This window comes from Choloepus didactylus, chromosome 9 (assembly GCF_015220235.1).
Source record: "Choloepus didactylus isolate mChoDid1 chromosome 9, mChoDid1.pri, whole genome shotgun sequence".
NCBI lineage: Eukaryota > Metazoa > Chordata > Mammalia > Pilosa > Megalonychidae > Choloepus > Choloepus didactylus.
Genome location: NC_051315.1, coordinates 24,193,564 through 24,204,611, shown reverse-complemented (window position 1 = coordinate 24,204,611; position 11,048 = coordinate 24,193,564). Strand labels below are relative to the sequence as shown.

The 11,048-nt window shown below is 42.8% G+C and overlaps 1 long non-coding RNA gene across 1 annotated transcript; it reads right to left on the bottom strand.

The window, feature by feature from the left end:
- Positions 1 to 3,830: 3,830 nt before the first annotated feature.
- On the bottom strand, positions 3,831 to 10,741 carry LOC119544590. The gene is made up of 3 exons (XR_005218868.1): positions 10,645 to 10,741; positions 6,831 to 6,917; positions 3,831 to 3,850 (listed from the first exon to the last, which is right to left on the bottom strand). It is a non-coding gene; the product is annotated as an uncharacterized LOC119544590 (long non-coding RNA).
- Positions 10,742 to 11,048: the final 307 nt, after the last annotated feature.

The window sequence follows — 11,048 nt, the reverse complement described above, 5'->3', positions numbered from 1 at the left end:
AAGGTTTTTCATCACCCCCTGCACCTCCAAATGCGTGCAATTCACTCTCAAGACCAAGCAGCCTGCCTGCCTGCCTTGCTCTGTTGGCACCCTCTTCTCAGCCCATTTACTTTCACTCTTGATTTTTCTGGTCTGGTGCTCTCTCTGCCAGCATCTTTCCTGGCAGCCTTGTGGGGAGAATATTCTCTCAGCATTTATTGTCCTGACTGATGTACTTCTCCACATCTTTACCCTGCCTTTTCTTCTCGGTGACAGGAATTGCGTAATGTATGTTGCCTCTAGAACAAGGTTACCAAATTAGGCAGTGAGAGCCCGACTTGGGGCCCCCACCCTCTTCCTCTCACTGGGTCACCCCTTTTTGGCAACATTGAGCCACTGCCATTTGGAAGGCTCTGAGGCTGTGCTTGGCAAACTGGGGGCACAGACCCCTCCATGTGAAAAGCTTAGGAAGCCACAGGATAAAACAGCCACTACTTACTGGAATGTCAGGTAGGGAGACGAGGGTTTGAAATGATTTAACTGGGAGGTAACTTAAAACCTCTTTACAATAAAAGAGGCCTGAATGTACCATAGATTGGAATGCAAAAATCTACACATTTACACAAATAGATTTCTCTTTTGCAGGAGGCCACTATCGGTCAGGAATTCCCCAGACTCCCACCCTCGGGATAATTTTCCCTCTTTTGCTCCCACAAGTATTTTGATGAAAAATATGCAAATTGTACTAGGTGGTGATTCTGAATCCTATTTAGAAAAATAACAGTTATTCCTATGTCCTCTGAGTTCATTTTTCTCAAGCAGTTTTTTCATTATACTTTTGTGGAATGATTAATAATAAAAATAACTAAGCACCAGCTATATATGTTTATGAGGAAGATATTATTATCTCATTTTACCAATGAGGACCTGAGACTCAGAGAAATTAAATAAGTTGTCCAAGGTCTTTAGTTAGTAGAGGAAGCAGGGTATGAACCAGTTCTGTCTGACCCTGGAGACTACTTTCTTGTTGCAGTAGAAAACAGTCAAATTTTAAAAAGGACTCTTGGATATCCAAAAAGTTCTGTATTAAAAACTACCACCTACCATTTATTGGATACCTGCAATGTGCCAGGCATTATACTATGAACTTGATATATCTCATTTAATCGCAGTAACTTGGGAAGTAGGTACTGTTTAAATACCCATTTTACAGATGAGGAAACTGAGGCAGAGAATTAGGCTTCATGAGAAAAAGAACCTCATTTGTCTTGTTCATTATTTTATCCTGGTATAGTCCTGGCACATAGTAGCCAACAGTGGAGTGAATAATTTGAATGATTGTATTCACATAATATCTTATTTAATATTAAATAAGGCCAATATGGTATAGGTAGACCATATTGCCTGTCTTATTCATAATTTGATTTGTAGTACCTTGCATAGTTTTGGTGCATAGTATACATTAGTTGAATCTTATGCTCCATGCGATTTAATTTACTATTAATATACTCACTATGTGTTCAACATGTTAGCATTAGATATGCACATAGGTAATATATTATTCAAGACTCTTTTGGTTGCAAATGACAGAAATTAAACTCAAACTAGGTTAAGATATGTGAAAAAGAAGGAATTAGGAAGGAAAGAAGGACAAAGTTGGTACATGTAAGTAAAATGTTAAGAAGTAGACTTCAGGTAGGCATGTATCTGGGAGCTCAACCACTAGCATCAAAACCATTTATACACACTTAGCTCAATTTTCCTTTCATGTGATCTTCCCATGTGATGGCAAGATGCTCCACTTACATTATCCTTACAGCTAGTACAGAGAAAAGAGAATGACTCTTTTGGTTTAGCTCTAGCATGGCACGAGCCTCAGGAAGAACTCAGGTTATACCAGCTGGAGTCACGTGACCATCCCTGAACTAATGCCTGAGACTGGGGTGGCAGGTGCTCCAACTAGAGCAGGCTAGTTCTAGGCCCTTATCTGGAAGAGACAGAGGGATCCATTTTCTTCCCAAACTACATGGAATGGGTTGCCTCTAAATAAAAAAGGTTTGGTTATAGATGAAGTAGAGAAAGGAAACCATGTTGGGCAAAAGCTCTGGCTGCCACAGTTCCTGGCAGGAAAGGTCCAGCTTTCCCTTTTGGGTCCTGAGTCCCCAGGAGTGAACTCCTGAACCTGTGGATTCTTTCCTACTAGTTTTCCCCTCCTTCAGCCTGTGACTGGTCTTCCTGGGAATGCAACCCTGAGGGGTACAGCCCCCTCAGGCCGGCTCCCTCCCACTGCCCTTCCAGTCCCAGACCTGTCCCACAGACCCCCAAACCCACCTCTTCCCTTGGGGTGCAATGCTAGTATGTAAATGTTACTGGGACCACAGCCTGAGACCGCAGCCTCCAACTCATGGGCTCATTTGTTCTCCTCACATTTGCACCCCATTCCCCAGCTTCCTGCTCTGGATGCATGTTCCTTCCTACTCAGATGTCATTTTTCAGCCCTTATAATGGGCCTTCCCTCCATTACCTGCTAAGTGTAAATCTAACTATGCGAGAGCATCAATCATGGTTTGCAATGTGGATGAAAGATGGCCTCATTCTCGCTCATCATCACAAAATCGGTAATGTGTGTAGATGAATCAGGCCCATTTATGAGAGGCTATGATCTGTAACAGATTAAATGACACATTTCTAAGTGCTCCCATGGGACCACTGAGGAGTGGGGACGGAGCCATTTGAGTCCAGTTCAGGCCTGGGTTCTTTTTCTGACACGTGCATTCTGATGACCACAATAACACTTGGTATACCTCAATTGCACAACTTTTAAATGGGGCAAAGTGAGGCTCAATTTTACATTTGGTGGCGCAAGAACCTTCAAAGTAACTTCCAAATCTCTCTCACAATCTCTGATAAAGAACCTGGTAAAACAGTTGAGCAGGGCTTACAGCACTGACCCATAGGGCTCAAAAGGATGGTACAGAGCATGCTATCTAGAGGCTTCAAATTGGCAGCCCCCCAGTTGAATGTGATTCAGACACGTTTTGTTGGAGTCTTGTGGTGTTTAAAGTAAGGAAAATTCACCTTTAAATATTCCAGATAAACTAGGCCCACATTCTAGCACGGTAGCCTTCAGCTAAGGCTGAAGCTGAAGCCAGTAGGGAGGTGTAAACTCACCAGTTCTCCACAGTTCCCACCACTCCTTATTGCCTTCCATTTATGTTACCATATTTGCACGTGCCACTCCTGATGCCCAGACCTTTCATTTCACAGAGGATTCAAAGAAGGCCCAGAGAAGCAGAGTGATTGACCCAATTCAGACTGAAAGTCTATCATTTTTTTAGCAATATGCTGACTTTTTCCCTTTAAAAAAAAAAAAATTATCACAGTAAAATAGACTCTGTTTTTGGTATAAAGTTCTATGAATTTCAACACATGTATAGATTTACGTAATCCCAACAACAATCAGCACACAGAATAGTTCCATCATCCACCACCCCCCAAAATCCTCTGGTGCTATCCCTTTACAGTCCCTTTCTTCTGCCATCTCTAACTCCTGGCAACCACTGATTTCTTCTCCATCACTATGGTTTTTTCTTTCATGTCTGTTTTGGTTTGCTAAACCTGCCACAATGCAACATGCCACAAATGGGTTGGTTTTTTCAATGGGGTTTTATTACAAATTTACAATTCTAAGGCCATGCAAATGTCCAAATTAAGGCATCAAGAGGAAGATACCTTCTCTGAGGAAAGGCTGCTGCATCCAGGGTTCCTCTGTCACATGGGAAGGCACTTGGCAACATCTGCTGGTCCTTCTCTCCTGGTTCTGGCTTCAATGGCTGTCTCCAAATGTCTCTGGGCATATCTCTCTCTTATCCTCATAAAGGACCCAAGTAAAGAGGTTAAAACCCACCCTGAATAGGCTGGGTCACATCTCAATTGAACCAAGAGGTTCCATCCAAAATAGGTCTGCCCCCACAGGAATGGATTAAAAGAACATGGCCTTTTGTGGGGTATATAACAGCTCCACCCAGCACAAAGATTGTCATAAAAAAACGGAATCATACATTATGTAACCTTTTAAGACTGGCTTCTTTCCATTGGCATAACAATGTCTTTCAGACTCGTTCGAGGTGTTGTGTAATTCAGTAGCTCATTTCTGTTTATTATTGAGTGCTAGTCTATTTTATGGATGTACCACAGTTTGTTTACAAACTGAAATTATTGCTTCACAGTTCAAATTTGCTTTTTGAGATGTAGGGGAAGTGGGGTGCTGGGACTGGCTCAGATTGACTCATGGGAGGCATTGTCAACTTTTCAGAAATTCTGCAGGCCCATTGTTAAACACAGTCATTAAAGGGTTAAATTAAAGTGAAAGTGAAAATAAATAATCAAAACTCATCACTTTTAAATTATGCAGCTACATTTTACTCTTATCTGAGCTCTGGAAGTTATTTTCCTCTGCTGTGTCAGTGTGATGGGAATACTCTATAGTGGTGTTTAAGTGTACACCTCTTCCCAACTTATGTTCAGTGACTGGGTGGAAGTTTTAAATCGGCCATAATGGGACTATATGCACCATGGAAATCTGCAACTGCTACAGATCAGGGCTTTTTTCTTTCTTCTCCATCCTCCTCCCCCTTCCCCTGACAACCGAGAACTAGTTGTCAAACATTTCCTAGCACACCACAGAGATGGGGAAGTTAGAGGAAGCCAGGATCCTAGTGACATGATCCCTTATCCCTTGTCCTCCCTGGCCTCTTTCCCACTCCCACGTCTTGTCTTATGGACTCAAGCTGAATCAAAGCATGTCCCCTGGGGGCTAAACACAGTAAAAATATGATGTACCACACTTCTGCCTAAAAGCAGCCAGAGGCAGTGTGGTCAGTGGGAAGCACCCTGAGCTGGATCAGAGATGCTTGGAGTATTGCTCTTTCTTCCTATAAAAGCTCTCCTTTTTGGGGCATGGAGCATGATCTTTTTTTTCTACCTCCCCACCTGGGAAGCCCTCCTACCCAAACCCTACCTGTGGTCCAGCTCCTCCCTGCATGGAGACTCCTCAGTGAGTGGAGGGAACTAGGTGGCATCTGAATTTTTAAATGCCTATCCACGGGACTGTAGTTTCAAAGGCACTTCTCCAGGGGGACCAGGTGGGGGCAGGGGGCTCTGGATTCCAACTACTATTTTAATTAAAACAGCTTCACTTTTGGGATTCACATCCATGTTTTATAGATGAGGGATCTTGAAGAACTCCCCTAACTGGACAACAGCAGTAGCTTCCTAACTGGTCTCCCAGATTCCACTCTCGCCTACCACAACCCCCACCCCCACTCACACACCAGAAGCCAAGGTGACCCTGTTAAAATGCTAATTGGATTACATCCCTTTTCTCCTTCCTGTAACAGTCAGAATAAAATCTAAAATACTTAGCTTGCCCCATAAGGTTCTACTTAGTCTGCCCCAGCTCCCCCTCTGGCCTCATCTCTCACCCTCCACATCTGCCACACTGGCCTCTTAATGTTTCTCACAAGCTCCAAGCACATTCCCAGCACACTCCCACCCCAGGACCTTTGCATATGCTGTTCCCTCTTTCTGGAATGCTCTTCCTCTGTTTACAAACTGAAATTATTGCTTCACAGTTCAAAGTTGCTTTTTGAGATGTAGGGGAAGTTGGGTGCTAAATACCCACATTGCTTGTTTCCTCAAAGTTCAGGCCAAATGTCACATACAGTGAAGGCTTCCCAAATCTCCCTATTGCAACTAGAACCTTTACCTAAAACTCTCTCTCCCCTTAACCTAAAATATGTTTTATAATTTTTAAAAATGAACCATGTTCATTTTAGAAAATGTAGAAAATATGACAAAGTAAAAAGAAAATAAACATAATCCATTTTGCTATCACCCAGAGATAAATGACTAATATGTTATATTTATTTCTAGTATTTTCTTTTTCCTTTCTTTTGGTCTTTTTTATTTTCAATGTTAATCATGTACAGGGTTTTAACAGACAGCTAGATCCACAAAGTTTATTCTGAGAAGCAGTAATTCCCACCCCTTCCATTTCCCCTACCTAAAAGAAACCACTTTCAACCCCGTTAGCCAATTTTTTGAGGTTTTTGACTCCAAATCTCTCTTCTTTCCTCTCTTCTCTTTCTGAAGTTCTTATTATTTGGACTTCCTGGGCTCCTCCTCTAATTTTCTTATCTTTTCCTTCTTTTTTGTCTATTTCATTCTACTTTTTGGAGCTTTCTTCAACGTTCCAATTTTTTAAATGAATTTTTCATTTTTATCATCATATGTTTAATTTCAAACAGCTCCTTTTTGTTCTGTGAATATTACTTTTTATATAGCATCCCATTATTATTTGATAGTTTTGCTATCTTTATGTATCTTTTCACAAGTATATAAATATCTTCATGAGTATATAAATGATTATTTTCTCCCTCTCTTTCATTCTTTCTCTCTTTTTAAGTTTTCTTCTCTCTGCATAATCTGCTTCCCCCAAGTTGTTTTTTCTGATTATTTGGTTTTCGTTTAGTGTTCCTTGTTAGAAACTTTCCTCAGATGTCTGGTAATCCCTGACCATCTGCTCCTCTGAAGAACAGGGAACTAAATGCTAATTGGTAGTTCTGAATGCATGGGCAGGGCTTGTTGACTGGAGAGCTTCACTATGTGGGGTAATCTGGCTGGAACATTTGGTTGGAAAACCCCAACATCGATATCTTTGGGTCTTTTTCTGTTGAGATAGATTCTCCAGAGAAAACTTCTTCCCCTGCTGGTGGGTACAGGCTGGCTGCCTCTTTCTTGAGAGGTGGGCTCCCCAGCCTGCAGTATTCATTCACTCACCAATCCCTCACCTTTTGTCCAGAACTCCTCCCTCAGCTGGGTCTGCTTCCTTTACAGCAAAAAGCCTCCAGTCTTCTGCCAGGGATGCCCATTCTCTTCTATGGGAAGAGGAGAAGGTCTGGGGAGCTGACTGCCTTTTTTTTTTTTTTTTTAACTGTTTTTTTAATGATTCAAACTTACAGGACAGTTGCAAAAATAATACAAAAATACAGAGAACTCCAATATGCCTCCCACCCAGATACCCAGATCCACCAACTTTTAACATTTTGCCACATTTGCCATATCATTCTATCCATCTATCCATCTTGTGACTGATCAATCTAGCCAATCCACCTATCCACCATCTATCTATCCATCCACCTGATGGCCTCTTAAATAAACTGTTAAATGCTCTTCTTTATCTTCTTTTCCCTTCACACACACACACACACACACACACACACACACGTGTGTGTGTGTGCACAAACACAAATACACATGCTCCGTTCCAGATTCACCCGACACCACCCACTCCTGTTTTCTGAGAGGTGATTATTAGGGGTCAACCATGCTGGTTGTCAGCTTTCTCCTCAGTGCACCCTGGATGCAGTTTTCTCCAGCTGTGCTCTAGCACCCAGCTTTGTTCCTATTGTCTCCTTTCCCCTGTTCCTTATCCATGAAGGTCTGTGCCTTTTAAAAATGTCTTCGTTGCCATTCTGTGAGATTTCAGGAAGGAGCAAAAGTAGATGTTGTTTTCAGTCTGCCATCTGTATCCAGCCATCTGCGTTCCACATGCAAGTTTTTGCTTGTTGGCTCTCTTCTGTCACTAGGGTGTGAGCTCCTTGAGGGCAAGGACTTGTATGTTTTGACCATCCTTGTATCCTCAGCTCCCAGAAGAAGGCCTGCCACATAGTAGGTGCTCAATTATTGCCAAGGAGTAAATGGGTGAATGTAAGAAGGAAGGAAGTTTCCTCCAGCTCTATTTCTATTCTGTAGGTTCTTTATTCTTCATTCTCTAAGATCATTCTAATGCTCCATCTCTTGAACTATGTCCCTTTCACCCAAGAGACCTCCCACTCCATCATTTGCCAACCTTTATTCTTCCCTGGTGGCTTCTTCTTTTTCCTGGCTTGGTCCCAATTTTCTTCTCTCTTTCTACTACCTGGCATTGTCATCAGTCTTTATATCTGTGAGGAAGATTGAACTTTCACTGAGTAAAGCACACCCACTACATCAGTAAGAACTGGGAAACCACAAAGAGAGACTTAGTCTCTGCCTTCTCTCTGGAAAATATATAATTTAACTAATTGTCTTTTAAAAACCAAGCCTCCTATTGAGACTTAATTCAAGGTAGGTCAAAAAAAAAAAAAAAAAAAAAAAAAAAAATCAGAGGGACACCAAATTACCAGAATGCCAGGAGCAGGTGGACTAATAAGAAATGATCTGGGGAGGAGGGATTTGAGGGATTATTGGAAGAGAAACTAGGCTTCAAGACAAAAAAAAAGTCAAATTAACACTCACTCTTATCCTCCCAACCTCTCCTCTCCCACCTGCCTTAGTAAAACTCAGGGCTAAAATTAGAATTTAAAAAATTGTTAATTTATTCTACCACTCAGCAAATATTTACTGCGTTTTCTAGTATGTTCCAGCACTAGGTGAACAAACGAGACATGGCATCTACCCTTATGAGGCTAATGGGACAAGTAAACCAATAAAATAAATATTGATATAGCAGGTCTATGAGGGAAGTGGGTAGGATTCAGTGATACAAGATAACATAGGAGACTTTCTTAGATGGGGTGGGCAGTTAAGGGTCCTCTGAGAAAGTGTGATGGGCATTTTTGGTTGCTTCCCAAATATGAATTTCTCTCATCTCCCATCAAAAGTACTCTTCATCCTTTAGAGATTTAAACCGTCCCCATATGCAGCTATGTTGTTTATGTATGATCTCGCCCGCACCTCCAGGGGTGAGTCCTGTTTGGCACAAGTAAATCCAATCCCTCCCCTACACACACACCTTCCCTCTCCTCCTCCATGATTGGTTTAGACATAAGTATGTGGCTCCATTTAGGTCAATGAGAGAAAATGAATCCCTGGACTTAAGCGGGAGCTACCAGAAGGGACCTTCTTTCTTCCTTCTTCCCTCTGGTAATTGTGATGTGAGCATGTGAGACTTGACCTGTGAAAGCCATTTTGTTACCTTGAGGAAAGAGACAGAGCTGTGCAGAAAAGGAGAGAAATAGAGTCCTCAGTGACACAGATAAAGCCTCTCTTGCAGCCAGTTCTATTTCTGGACTGGGGAGATACAGGAGTCAGTAAATTATCTTTATTATTTACAGTAATTCATGTGGGATTTTCTCACTTGCAATCAAAACAAAAGAACCATACTGCTAGAGAGAGTGACATTTGAGTTAACGACTGAGAAAGAGCTTAACAGGAAAGAAGGGAAGTAGGAGCATTCCAGGCACAGGGACCACCCCTGAGAAAGCCTGAGAAAGTAGGGAGGAAAATCTTAGTGTGTTCAAGGAACTAAGAGCAGGCCAGTGTGGGAGCTGCAGGATGAGCTGAGGCCAGATTGACAGGCTGGGGCCAGAAAATGCCTGTGGGTCATGGGAAGGAGTTTGGATGCTGGATTTTATTCTAAGGAAATGGGAAACCTCATCCTGATTTGTGTTTCCTACTCATGCGGTTGCTGAGTGGAGAGTGGGCTGGATAGGGACAAGAATGGAAGAGTGATGTCAGGAACGGGCTATGTGGTTGTTCAGGCAAGAGAAGTCAGTGTCTTGGGCTAGGGTGATGGTGGGGGGATGGAATACAAGAAACTAGATATTTCTGTGGTCAATTCTTTAATTTATTTGTTCATTCATTCATTCAACCACAATCATAAATTGTCTCTAGATACCATTTGGTTAAAACTGAGGATCTGAAGATTAAATATCCTTTCCCTACCCATGGAGAGATCTTGGTTTAGAGAGAAACAACCAGGTAGACATGACAGCAAAAAGTGCTGTGATGGAGGAGACTACAAGGTGCAGTGGGGACATTGGAGAATGAACCCCTAAGTCAGCCTGGGAAAGTCAGGAATAGCTTCTTATAGGTAGAGACTTGGGTGTGGAGAAGTTTGCAGGTCAGCAGGAAGGGTACACCTAAGGCAGGATACCCCAAGCCTTGGTGCAAAGACATTTGTGGTGTTAGGCCTAAAACTAAGTTTCAATATCAAGTGCTGCCTTGACATCTAGTAAAGTTGGGAGGGACTCATAAGGCTTCATTACAAGCTCCTCTCCCCCGGGCTCCAGTGGATACCGTGGCCTAGCCAAACAACCTTCTTCATCACAGAGAGTAGGCTCAGTGCCTGCTTATCACTGAGGAGTGGGCTTTGGTTCCCTGCCAGCCCACGGAATTATTCAAACAAACCAATCACATCCTCTTGCAGGAACTAGGGTCACCCTACCTTCATGAGAGGGCAACGCCTGCCTCCCACAATCCATGAATGTAACCCGTGAGGCCCTGTGTGGTGTGCCGTGTCCTCCTCCCCAGAGCTGTGAGTACATATAACTAATAAACTGCTGCAAATCTCATCTCTCCAGTGTCAGGTATTGTATATTCAGCCATCCCCAGAACCCTAGGATGGGAATCCCCTCAGCAATGGGTGAAGAGGATGCGAGGAAAACAGATGTGGATGCTGAAAAGAATTTATACTCAGGGAACAAGTAGTCAAGTATATCCTGAGCTTTGATTGAAAGGAGAGACTGGCAGAGCCAGCAGTGCTCACCAAACATTCCCCACATTTCCCAGCCCCTTACAGTTAGGCGAAAAACTCTGGCCAGCTTACAAGCTGAAGCCTACCTTCTGGCTCTCTCTTCCTTCTCCATGGCAATCGTGGGGTAAACTTCCAGATGCAATGGTAAAATCACATGGTCAAAGCAGCTGGGATCGCTGAGTCACTGCATGGAGACAGGTCCTCTGGAGAGCCACTCAGACCTTAGAAGACTTTGTATAATTGTTTAGTAAGCAACTGAAATTTTGGAGTTGCTTATTAATATATCATAACTTAGCCCGACTAACACACAGGGTGATGGGGTGAGACTTGACAGGAGGGCAGGGACCAGACCGCAGAGCGACTTGTCTGTCACATGCCCTACCAAAAGATTGAGCTTTATCTCATAGGGATGAGAGCAGCATTATCAGATCACTCTGGCAACAGTGGGATGGATGAATGGATATTTGGGGCTGGAGCTTGAGGTAGAGAA